Raw genomic sequence first — 13,201 nt, forward strand, 5'->3', positions numbered from 1 at the left:
TTCATCATTGCTTTATTTTGCTGCTGGCTGCAAATTCCCCCCAGTTCTGTAGTAACAGAAGGGGTTCAGAATCTGGTCAAGATTTATAGAGAAATTTAAAATCATGGTAGAAAACCTCAGGAGAAAAAAAATCACAAAATTACATCTTTGTAAGGGATAAGAACAAATCCCATTCTCTGGCTAAGAGAGTTCTGTCCCAAGGGTTTCCACAGACTAGAACAATAAGAGTGCAATGATTCAAAACAAACAGTAGAGTAAATGAAAATAGTACATGGGAAGAACAATTCTCAGTTAATGTTCTATAATAAGAAAAGCAAACAAATAAAAACCTCGAGGTGAGAATATTATGCCCAGATAGCATTTGAAAGTGTCAGCTAGGTGCAACAGTAAAACTACATAACAGGAAGCCATTCAAGGGAGGCTGAGTATTCATTTATCATTTATGACGTCCAAATCTGCTAGAAAGTTGCTCTGTGCAAGACAGGAAGCACCCGAGTTGACTCTTACCTTGTTAAGGGTGATCCAAAGCCTTCCCAATAATTAGACTGAAGCTTCAATCTGTGGATTTTAAAATTTGTTTTAAAAACATGTTATTAACAAAACTGCTTTAGTTACTATGTAAAAATCAGAAAACTTTCTTAAATGCCTTCAAACTCCCTCCCTTTTTTTTTTTTTTTTTTTTTTTTTTTGGTTTAAAGTAATGCAAGCTGCTGCCAAGCTATCTTCTGTTGTGCATTACACCCAGAGCAACAGGTCAATTAATCTCATAGAACAGTACATCAGGATAGTGGGCTACCATGATCACATTTAGGATGCTTGGTTAACTCCAGAGAGTGATGCAGCCTAGATGGGAAAGAAGCTGGTAAGGAAGCACCAGAAAACAAGCAAAGCAGAACACTTCAGGACTGGAAAGAACTAGAAGCACATAACAAACTGGAAAACTGCTATTTCCAACAGAACAGTGATGCAGGAAGAGACAACTTTTGACCCTCCAGCCCCACCGAGCTGCAAAAATCAGCTCTAGATGCTACAGTTCTCTACAGCACTTACTGGTTAAAGATATACAAAAACATGACCCCTTCCCTCTTGACCCAAGAACAACAAAACTGACAAGTCTGATTAAATAAGCATCCATGAGAAAGTTTCAATGAGGGTATCCCACTTATCTCAAACCATGTTAACTCCCTAGCTAATAAGCATTTAGGTATTTTCCAAGCTTCATGTAATTAAGGTTCAATACAAAGAGTGGTTAAGCAACAACACAGCAAGATTCATATTAAACAGAAACCAAAGTAAATTTACTCCCAGGAACAGGAAAAGTGAAGGTGGTAGAACAGAATGGATGAAAATTATGGGAAAGGACTACAGGTGGAAAGAGCAGGCTGGAAAGAACAGAAATGGGAACACTATAAAGAGGACCATGACATTTAGATGTTCATCAGAAATAAAAAGATGGAATTTAGCTTTGAAAGGGCAAGTCTAGCACAGACTGCTGACATAACATCAGCTAGCTTTGGAGGAATGTCACAACATGAAAAAAAGACCCTGGGTCAGCTTAAGAAAGGGGAGCAAAGTATTTCTTAGCCAAATACCTTAAATACATCAATTCACCAATTAAATGTCTCATACCAAAGCAGACACCTGCAGAACCATATTTATCTGAGCTATGACCTGATCCATTTATTTGATCCATTCCAGAAGTTCATCAAGGTGAAAAGATCCGTTTCAGTCACTCAAGCAACAGAAAACAGTTTAACTGATTACCCATTATCATGTGAAAGGAGACAGAAATAAAAAGAGCTCAGTAAGGGGGAAAAAAAAAAAAAAGGTACTGAATTTCTGCTTCTTTAGGTAAATATTACATAATAAATAAAATATGACTGCAAAGAACATAATATGAGAGTGAATGACTTCATTCCTTTCAAATGCACAGGACATATCGAGTTCTACAGAAGTATTTGAACAGAAATTTTCAGAAAATTACTTATAGAACAAGACTTGCAAGTTTATTTATGGTAAAAAATTACCAGAAAACTAATTTAAATTTATGGCAAGTGGGGCAGAAAAAAATAATTCTGTCTAGAACTCCATGGAATAAAAATTAAAACATTGCTACAAGATAAAAAATAGCATAGAAGTTGTGAATTAGACACAAGAAAAGAAGATAAAATATAGTTGGTGGAAGCTTTAGAATTTTTTTATTGCAAAACAAGACACCTGGATTAATTTAGGAAACTGCATGCTCATCATAGCACCTAATCTAGAGAGCTATTTAAGAATACTGAGCTCTAACATCGAGCAAAAGAAAGGTAAATAAGAACTTTCTTCAATTACATTAGTCATTTTATGTTAGTCTAGTTTGTTCTGTTACATAACTTGGCTTATCTGGAGAACATTAACAGTGCTGGCAACAATAACCTCTCATGTAGCAGATGCAAAATACACTCATAAACATCTTAGAAATGATGGCTGGCAAGTAGACTGTAGTGCAGTTACTTCAACAGCTGAGCCACATTTTTATATAGAAAAAAGTACATTTTGGCAACAAAACCCTACGACTATCAAAGAGCATCTCCTGTTCAACTGAATCATGACATTCCAAAAACTTTGCAACTTATACAGAATAGCTATTGTAAACATAACTTTGGTAGTAGCTAGCCTGGAGTACATGTTTAACAAAGCACACATTACATTGTAGAAGTTTGCTTTTTAACCTTTTCATAAAATTTAACCCAGATAACCAAGCTTTTTTCAGTCTGAACTAAAATCAAACTAAACCCATCTCAAATGGGATATAAAACCAGTATCAGTCCAACCCATATTGTTAGTATGAGCAGGTATAAAATGGATATTTAAAAAAAAAAAAGACTAGGAACAGATGCCAGAAACCACTTCTTGTTTTGCAAGCAGCAACTGTGTGGTTCAGGCCACATGGCAATTTCGTTGAGGTAAGATAGTGAGGTAAGAAGCATTTCTCAGTCCTGAGACTGTTGAGTGGGAAGCAAAGTGCCACAGGAGAGAAAGATAAACTACTCCGACCGAAAGAGCTTAAAATTTACCGTGTTAGACCTTTGAAAAGCCATACTCCTTTAAAAGTGGAGATAAACAGTCCAAAGTTAATATCACAGTCTTCCACAGGAAAGACGGGAGGAATGAAGAGGGACAGGACTTAATAATAATTAAATATCAGAATACTCCTCACAATACTCTGACCTAAACATGAGGTGAAAAAATATGTTTATAAGCAACTCCTCCTGTCATCAGGAGAATTTCAAAGTTGGAAAGAAAGTAAAGGTATGACTTCTTAAACACCAGCATGATTAAGAAGGACAAAAACAGACAGACACTGGCAACCTTAGCAAAATTCTTGATGCTGATTTAAGGGAAGGACATCACCAGGGAGGCAAACCATCACATATTTTTTACTCTTTTAGTAGGATACAGTAAGTCAATTCAACACTAGTTATAATGCATTCATACAATGAAATGCAGAAGCCAGTTCAGTACCTTTAGTACAGCAGTCTGGGGGACTTGCTGGAAGTAAAGCTTATTATCTGCCCAGGGATTTGAGCAGTCATAGTTCACAACCAATTTGACTTAAGGCAAAACACAGCTGCTACTTTGAAAGTTTCCTGCTGTGTAATAAATAATTAAGACTGTATGATCAGTATTCAACAAAGCATAAATAGCAAAGATGCTATATTAATTTTACTTGCAAATAGACAGTTAAGTGAAGTTGCATTACAAAATGGACTACATAATGTTGTCATTCAAAAGTGAAACAGAAAACTTAAATAAGATGAAGTGAGTCAGAGGCCAGACTCTGAATCTTAATTATGCAATCATAATATTATTTCATTGTTTAGAAGACCTTTACTTGAAAAAAACCCGCACACATTCCTAAGTGAAATGACAAATCTCTATTTTGACTTAAGACACAAAAAATAAAAAATGAGCAGCAGCATAACACACATCACTGTATGTACTGTAAAAAACACAGGCTCATTATGTCTTCTGCCTAAGCTGGTGCTATTTAAAATTACACAGAAAGATGCAAGAAATGTTGATGGTAATATATCCTTAGAGCATCCTGACCCAAGCTTTGAATCTCTCTTCATGCAACCCTCAAAGCACACCAGAAATGCCACTTGGCCTGTCACTGTTTGCATGGGGACCAGAAGCTCAGTTTTTGATCAGTTGACCACATGCAGGTGGAGGGGTGTATGGCCAGTTCACCAGGCAGACTACACCATCCCTACAGCAATTCCTTATTTCCTATAGAGGAGAACCGGTAAGACAGATGGAAGCACTCCATGGACTAGAGGCAACCTGTAAGTTGTCTGTTGGAGCAGACTATGTTAAGTCATTAGGAGGCTAATAGTATTAACATTGCTTAGATTTAAAAAAAAAAAAAAAAGAAAGAAACATACCAAACCAGCACCCAAAACTCTCACTCATGTCCTAAATTTTTCACTAAATATAAAATTAGACTTGCACCACCTTGATAGGAACCATTCAAACAATTAGGAAAGGGCTAAAACATTTTCCTAAGACAGGGATTTCCCTGGGGAAATCCCTACAGATTTGTTCTAGCAGGTTGCTACTGCTCCTTTAGGTAACAGAAGGCAAAGCTTAGGACAGGGATCAATTTTACACCACTGCCAGGATATACATCCTCTGGTTGAAGACACTATGAATGTCATCTGCTTACATTTAATTTATTCATTTTTATTCAAAATGCAAAACCGCAATTCTTCATAAATTTTCTCCTACCTTTCTAACCACACCAAAACAATCCTGCCATTCCCTTCCCAAAGAAGCTGCTGAGTCCCAGCTTCCTGGAAAGCAGGATCTGTGGCCACATATATGTCAGTAAACAAAACAGATCAGGGCACAGAGCCATGCACTGGGCTTGGAACCAGCAAGAATGGTACAACTCATGACTGTACAACTAAAATTCTATCCTTCCAAAGTAGCCGGGCCAAATGCAAACAGCCTTTTGGAAATTATCCGTCATGTCTCCTAACCCCAGAACTATTCTTGGGCATTATCTGGAAGACTGTTAGTTGGCACAGGACAAAACTGTGTCACAAACAATACTAAAAATGTAACAGTATATTTGCATTCCACATCCATTTCTTATTTAGTTCCTACTATGAACACACATCATGATTATAGTACCCAGCTGCTTCTGGAGAACATAATTTTCAGAAGTTAATTCCATAAGCAGTCAGAATGAACAGCTCACCTTCTCCAGCCATTATAGCTTCTAGCTTCAATGACACATCCTTACCTAGGCGTCATTTTCAAATCAAGAGAACAGAACTCAATAAACATGTAATAGTTGAGCATTTGTGTTTCCACGTGAACTATGTACAGCACACATGAAAATCTGCACTGTCTCGGTTTTGAACTTTTTCAGTGTGTTCAGACAGACTGAAGATGAGCATCTGACTTCTTAATTTCAGCAAGTCTGGACTTCTGCCAGTAGAACACTGGTCCTGACTGTCAGCTGGTATAAAACAGGCATAGCTCAACCAACAGCATCCCAGTGCACAGCAGCTGAGACTCTGCTTCTCCAAACTTTATCCACAAACTTTATCCACATTGGGGTAGTGGTCAAGAAAGGCATTAATTTTACAAGGCCAGCATTTCAGGAACAATTTCCCCCCCCACCCCTCCCCCCCAATAAGTCACAAAATTAAACCTGTGAAGACAAAAATGCTTCTTCTCAGAACTCTCAATTACTTAAAAAAAAACTCATGCAAACCTGAAACAAAAATATTCACCCTTATTTTGCATATAAAGAAACACAAGCAAGAAATCTTTGTAAACTCAAGCATACAAGAATTTTCAGAGGAAAACACTTGGATGCAAATGACGATGCAAATATCATGCTTAGCAAGAATCACTGTGATTATGTGGTATCACAGGGTACTGAAAAATTACACTAACTGTACAAAAACATACACCCCTGTCACAAATCTTCTCACTCCATGCTTCTCCTTTCCCTATTCTGCTTACACTGAAGTAGTCTTAAAAGTGTAATGGTATTGTGCATTGGGTTTGGAAGTCAAGGTTTTGGTGGCAAGGCTGGTTTCTGTGAGAAGCTGCTAGAAGCTTCCCCCATGTCCAATACAGCCAATGCCAGTCAGCCACAAGATGGACCTGCTGCTGGCCAAGGCTGAGCCTATCAGCAATGGTGGTAGTGCTACCAGGATAACATATTTAAGTGGGGAATTAAAAAACATGCAATTGCAATCAGACAGAGGAGAATATGAGAGAGAAACAATTCTGCTGACACAGAAGTCAGTGAAGGACAAGGAGGAGCAGAGGGAGGGAGTCAGAGCAGTGATGTCCCTGTAGCCCTGTAGTCCCTGATCACACAGAATCACCAAGGTTGGAAGAGACCTCAAAGATCATCTAGTCCAACCTGTCACCACAGACCTCATGACTAAACCATGGCACCAAGTGCCACGTCCAGTCCCCTCTTGAACACTTCCAGGGATGGTGACTCCACCACCTCCCTAGGCAGCCCATTCCAATGGCTAACGACTCTCTCAGTGAAGAGCTTTCGTACCCTTGCTGCCCACAGAGTTAACAGTGGACCAGCTATCCACCCACAGCCTGTGGAGGACCTCATGCCATTGCAGGTGGATACCCAAAGAAGACTGTGACCCTGTGGGAAGCCCATTTAGAGCTGCATCCTGAAAGAACCTGTAGACTCATGGAGACCCATGCTGGAGCAGTCCATTCCTGAAGGTGTAAACACAATGGAAGGGACCCACACTGGAGTAGTTGAGTATGTTTTGCCCCTGATGGTAATTACTGGATGTCTCTGTCCATGGTTCAACCCATAGCCTTTTATCTCCACTGTACTCTCGGGGTGGGGGAATAAGGTGCCTTTGCTGAGCATCTGGTGTCCAGCCAAGGTCACCCTACCACAGTATTGACAAATCTGCATATTATTATGTAAAACCTTGCTGAACCATATATAGCTGTTGAAATACTGGTTGTCAATCTGGTCCAGTGAGTCTACCTAATAGTTCACCTAATAACCATCTGCTCCCACAAGATGAACTCTCACACTTTGATTTGGGAATACTTTAATTGGAATGTCCTGAAGTACAGGCACAGTTTCTGTCTTTCACAAAGATGAAAATATAACACATCTATCCCAACACTGACATCAGCATTCAATTATAGACCATCATTTCAATTAACCAGAAGTCACTATCACATCTTCCAAGGAAAACAAAGAAAAACCTACAAAACAAGAAAAACCCTCCCACATAAGTGAAGTAACAAATTGACTAAATCCCAGTGATGATAGCATTGTTGTCATGAGACAGACATCTGTTTGTCACAGATCTTGGCCTACATCCTAGATCAGATGCAGGAAGGGGAAAAAAATAAAATCTTGAAAGAAAATGTTACTTCAGATCTAGAATTAGTATGGTCCTTTTGCTCTCTTCACAGAACACCAACAGTGACACTAGAGAAGAGTGATGCTGGGAAATAACTGCTCATTACTAAGAACTCCATTTTTTTCAGCTGCCTTTTGACTCTGTGATTTCTAAAACACCTTGTGTTAGACTGAGCAAGAAGAGAGGCAGCTGATTTACATGCCCCCATGTCAAACTGTTTTACAGCATCAGTAGGTAGAGGGAACGTACAAGGCTGACTAAATCCAAGCTGATCAATACTGTGAATCATTGACTCATAGATGGCTTTGAGTGCATATGCAGGACATCAGCAGGCAGCACAGCTGAAGCTGACAGTTTGAGACCATGCTGGTACTGGCTGCACATTCTGATGCCAAATCAGGACCACACTGAATACTGTGGCAGAAGCTGGATGGAACTTATTTAGAGCTGTTAAATGCCTTTGATCTATGAAGAGAAAACATGACCTTCATCAGGTCTGTGATTTTTTGTCACATTATGTCAAAGGAAGTCGAGCAGCTCCTGCTTTACTCTACATTCAAAGTCACTGTCATATTGCAGTAAAAATGAAGACTTCTCCAGTCATGAAAAGGCACCCAAGATGTCCAGATTTGATTTCTGGGCAAGTCTTCAGAGAATCACCTGAATAGCCTGTTTTCTGGAAAAAACAAAGATTAAACTTTTTAACAGTGAAAAATTATGCAATAAACCTAGGCATGCCTACCCAGAGTCACTGGCACAAGATGGGAGAATATCACACACAGTCAGTCTTTAATCACCAGCAGTAAAGTGTCTGCAGGTTTGGAAGAAAGCCTAATCCCTTAGAACTAGGATTTTCATTTCCCTTCCAAATTCATTTATATTCAACTTCCTATCAGAATCTTTCATCCACACAGACACATAAAGGTTATTAAAAGAATTAAATATTTACTTCCAATGTCAGCTGAAGAAAATACAACCACATACTATGTTAGTAATATCACACTAAACACAGAAAGCAGAATGCCTTGTACCACATACAAGGAACAAAGATACCTGAACTACCTCCCCCACTCCCCGATCCTCTGCTTATGATTCTTTCTAAAGCGAGTCATATGGCAGCACTTTTCTCCTTTTATGGGCAAAAAAAGGAGAAAGGAAGTCAGCACCCTGAGAGGGACTGCATTGCCATATGATTCAAGAAGCTGAGAGCTGCACTACTATTCACTCATCCCTACCTCAGCACATTAAGAATATATACCCTGAGAGAGGGACACCACGAATCAACTGCCATTTACTTAATGCATATACAATTACATGTCACCAAGTGTTTCACGCTGAACTCATCACTAGAGAATGTATTAAAAACTGAAGGATAGAGGGCACATAATATATTTGCATTTGCTTATCTACCATCTTTCTTTGTGTGACTGTCGTGTTAATAGCATGCAAACCTCTTCTTTGGGAAACAGCTGTAGTGATACTATGACGCAGAGCAGCAATTAAAATTACAGTACTTTCTGCCACATGAATTTCCGTGTGTCCCACATCACCCCAGTGCTCACCACCCACACCAGCTCAGTCCACATTTCCTTTGTTTAGCAGCTCTACAAGACAGAGTCAGGGAAAATTACTTATGATATGACTTACCAAATTTGGATGGTTTTGTTTGGGCTTTTTGTGTTTTTGTTTTGTTTGGCTGGGCTTTTTCGGTTTTGTTTGTTTGTTTTTAATAGTACTGTGGAAATGTCCTTAGTGCTACATTAGGGAAAGGTAAATAACACACATAATTCCTTATGTATCAGGCACAAATAGGAATAAAAGCCTTGTTTTTCTTGTATCAATAGAAAGAAATAATTGTTTCTGCCCCAATAACTGATAATAAGAGTTAAAATGATAAGGAATCCTACCTTTTAAGAGTTGAAGAATGGAGAAATTGTAAGGGAAAATCTCCTTTCCATGTAAGGTGATGGGCTCAAGAGTTTATAAGAACTCCCATCTCCTGCCCAGGCACAGGTGACAGGGTACATCACGCAGACCATCACAGTGTCCGCACAGTCACCTGCACACATCTGCTGTGGAGTCAGAGAATGTATTTGTCGGCCTTCGAGGTCCCCACTGTTGATTCAGAACCACCTTTCTTTCCTTCAGCTGTGTATTTGCAGTCCTTCTGAGCTTGAGTTGAACATTGCAACTTAGTATTTGACTGCTTTGTTTGGGAGTGATCATGAAAACAACTGGATTTTAATTACATGAGTTATGCTTGATGGGTCACAGCCCACGCACCAAAGTTAAAATACAGATAGGCATTTCCAGGGTCAGAATCTCTGTCTTTAAAACTCTTGGGTTTTTTTAAAGGAAGGAAACAGTCTCCCTGGTTATTAGATCATTATCAGGCCAAATCAGATGGTCAAAACAGCAGAGTTTAGTAAGAAGTTTAAAATAATCCCATTATATTTTGAAGCCAAACATTCTTACACATCAAATGGATTTAAAAAACCATATATATATTTCTTATTGTCAAAGACTACCCTTTGTTCATTGGAAGCGTTGAACCATTACCAAGATGTATTTAATTCTCTTTTGACAAATGTTACTTCAGTATAAACATAGAGTATTTCTTTAAAAAGTAGTATTTTAGCCTGTAGGTGTCCCTTTGCCTTATGAATAAATTAGAAGACACTGAATAACAGCAACCACAAAAGTACAAACACTTTATTACGATTGTGGTGACTCAGACTGCCAGGATTTGGCAGCCCACAGTGTTCCTCAGCAGCAGAACAAAAGGGGATTTTTTTATTTTTTTGGGGCGGACTTACTTTTAGTTCAGTAAAGGACAACATGATACTGTCTGTGCCGTAATGAATCAAAACCTCAGTAAAACAACAGCATCAAGTAGTCAGACCCCAATTATTTTTTGTCTCTCAGTATAAAAATGGACAAGCAGATTATCTACACTTATAAGGCTGCTGATGTGTGTGCTCTCTCCCTGTCTTCTGGGGGTTAAAAAAAAAAAAAAAAAGAAGTAGTCAGTTCTACAGGCAACATATCCTCAGAATACTTCAAGATCAGGACATGTTTTCTATTTTCCTTTTGCATACAAGAGATGTTGATAGAAAATAGCAAGTGGATTTTTTTTTTAACACCTTCTCTAATTAAAAACATAAACCCTGAAGACTTAAGTGTTACACGCTAACAAAATCTCTCAAGTATTCAGAGCATGAAACACATTTTGAGAGAGACTGATTTTCCAGCATTCCCATTATGATCTCATTTGGAACAACAAACCATTCCCACAGTAATTGGTATTACAGAGCCCGGCTGAAGCACAGCCTTGTAAGAGGGTGAGGGAAGTGTTCCAGTCCTACACAGCATTTAGGCTTTAATACTGAAAATACAGGAAAAATGGTTACAGAATATCTACTCCCCTGCCCTCTTCTGCCATCAATTATTAGAAAGAGAATTACAAACTTATTTCCAGAAGCTTCTAGATATGCCAATGTATATCACGAAATCTTTATCTGAAAGAGCCACCAACAGTATATAGACAATCCTTGAAGCAAAACACCATGCAAAGTAACACAGTACAAGGAGTCAGAGCATGTATATGTGGGTGGAGAAAGTATGAAAGATAAAATTAGACTGTTCCTGGAAATGTAACAAACTTAACAATCTACCCTTCTAAAATCTAAACAGGTTTGAACAACTGTATTGAATTATTATTACAAAATTTTCCCCTCAATATTGCCTCCTTTCCCAACCCACTCCAAAAAAATTAGGATCAGCAAATCATCTTTACCAAAAAAGTAACCACTGCACATTTCTCATGGAAGCTATTTAAACATAATTCTGGAATCAATTTGCTAGAGATAGGGTCATATGGATCAGAGAGAATTTTTCCTTCTTCTCCAAAACCATTCAGCTCCCTAAGTGGCACCATCACTTAGCATTTCCATATCATCTAACAACAAACAGTAATGAATTTTTGCCCCACAGCTCCACATTGCTATTAATATGCATGAGAGAAACTAGAAGATGAACTTTCTCCCCCTCTTCCCAGAGAGCCATTAACTCCAGCTAACTTCCAGACTTAATCTAGGGCAGCTGCAAAATGAAAATTGTGATGGTTTAGGTACCAAGTACATTTATAATAAAGAAAATAAAACAGAAAGCAGGTTTTCTTTCTCCCACTTCTCAGTCTAACTATACAACAACAGTCTTAGGACACTTCTGGGCTCAATTCAGGTGCAGAGGCAAATAGTACCAAGCTGTCCTAAAATGTCCCACCTTTGCAGTAGGCACTGTTCCAATCAGGACATGGGTCTTCTGGACATCCTGCATCTGCTAGCCAAGCATACATACAGTGGACATCACAAAGCATCTCAGCAAGGACAAGATGCCCATGCTAGGTGACTGAATCAAACTAGGCTCAAATTGTGTTCCAATTCCAAAATAAAAGCTCTCCTGAAGCAAGACTAAGTCTTGCAAAATTCTCTCTTATCCCCCAAAATCTACACTATCTACATAGGAGACTAGAAACACAAAATGGGCTCACAGAAAGATTTTGAACATGGCTGCAATAAATTTGGGCATATAATGAAAATTAAGACAACTGGGATAGTAAGCAGGAAGCAGGAAACAAATTGGTGAAAGCTGTACCTTGAATGCCACCTACCCTGAAAGCTGCCCATGTTATTAAAAGAGCTATAGAACCCTCAGGTCATCCCAGAAGCAAAATACAAAGTCATCTCTTTCATAAGCTGATGAGAAAAGGAGTCATGCAATTTTAAAGTTTCGAATGAGAAGGCACGAGCATGCCTCCAAGCATCATCGAGCAATTTTAAAGCATCAGGAAAGTAACCACAGAGGAAGTAAAATTGGGTAGTAGGCTTTTTCCAGGTTGAGAGGCTGGCTCATAACCACATCTCTTCATGGCAGAGTAGTACCCCAACCCACAGACTATGGTCTGTCCTAGATTACTCCTGCTGAAGCTATGAGAAGGAAAAATATTTACTGGATGAAAGAATGAAATACACATAGAAATCAGATTCTCTCACCTAAATGCTTTAATCACAAGGCAGGAGTCACTCTCCCTCTGGCCTAATTAATTCTTTTTATCCAAGTAACAGTTGCAGGTGAAATAAAGGACAGTTTATGACTTGCTGCTGGTTGCAGTCTCCTGGGAAGAGAGAGATGTGTGCTCACTACTTCCAAGCTGAAAAGGGGCCATAGAATTAAGCTTCAGAATTCAGGAGTGAGGGATATAACTAATGCACAATCAAATGTAAGGAGAGGGAGAGATAAACATCATCACCTATGCGTCTTCCTCAAGTTTGCATAAATAGCTTATACTTACTTATTTCTTAGCAAAACAAGCTTTTCAAATCGTAAGGGAATACTCCCATCTCAGGATGTCAAAAGCAGTTAGGAGGGAAGAGATGCCACTCTCCAGAACAGTCATGGTGGCAACAGGTCAAGATGGATGCAGAAATGAATTGCTGTGCCTCTGATTCTCTTCACAGTAAAAAATATAAAAAAAAACCAAACAGTGTGCTTTCAGACATGAGTTTTAAGAACATGAACCTTAGCTTTGAGGCATCTAACTGTAAAATAGGCCACTCAAATAATTTATGAATTCAGGCTGTAAAGCAACAGGGAGAAAGATTTTCCCCTTCTTCCCCCTCGATGACATAAATTATATATAAAAAAGCTTCTAACAACTACTCAAATTTTAAGTTAAACCTATGTGTATCAGAGAGCTATAGAAGAGTACAGAA

The 13,201-nt window shown here is 38.7% G+C and overlaps 1 protein-coding gene across 4 annotated transcripts in view; it reads right to left on the reverse strand.

Moving 5' to 3' along the window:
* CYRIA (CYFIP related Rac1 interactor A) overlaps positions 1–13,201 on the reverse strand; it is a 57,031-nt gene that overhangs the window by 39,678 nt on the left and 4,152 nt on the right. For 3 of the 4 annotated variants that reach the window (XM_054179871.1, XM_054179868.1, XM_054179870.1), the window contains exon 2: positions 508–558. The exons of the other annotated variant lie outside the window; for it this stretch is intronic. The gene's annotated coding sequence lies outside the window, so the exon portion shown is untranslated. The remainder of the gene's footprint in view (positions 1–507; positions 559–13,201) is intronic. 4 annotated transcript variants of the gene reach the window in all.

This window comes from Dryobates pubescens, chromosome 3, assembly GCF_014839835.1.
Source record: "Dryobates pubescens isolate bDryPub1 chromosome 3, bDryPub1.pri, whole genome shotgun sequence".
Lineage (NCBI taxonomy): Eukaryota > Metazoa > Chordata > Aves > Piciformes > Picidae > Dryobates > Dryobates pubescens.